This window comes from Medicago truncatula, chromosome 5 (assembly GCF_003473485.1).
Source record: "Medicago truncatula cultivar Jemalong A17 chromosome 5, MtrunA17r5.0-ANR, whole genome shotgun sequence".
Lineage (NCBI taxonomy): Eukaryota > Viridiplantae > Streptophyta > Magnoliopsida > Fabales > Fabaceae > Medicago > Medicago truncatula.
In genome coordinates this window covers 33,947,127-33,947,331 of record NC_053046.1, presented here as the reverse complement: position 1 = coordinate 33,947,331, position 205 = coordinate 33,947,127, and positions in this window count along the sequence as shown.

The following is a 205-nucleotide window of genomic DNA, read 5'->3' as shown; positions in this document are numbered from 1 at the left end:
GCGGTTGTTTTGTGCGCCGTCGGTGGACTGAATTCCAACGTTTGTTCTCCTGGACTACGATTGGATTGAAGGGCCCAAAAGGGCTTTGATGACTTGCTAATGTTTTTAGGGAGCTGCTGGATATTGGATCGTTTATGTATTGGCATACGATTCATACTCATACTTTGATACTCTGAACATTCGCTTCTGTGTTTTTTTTTTTTTT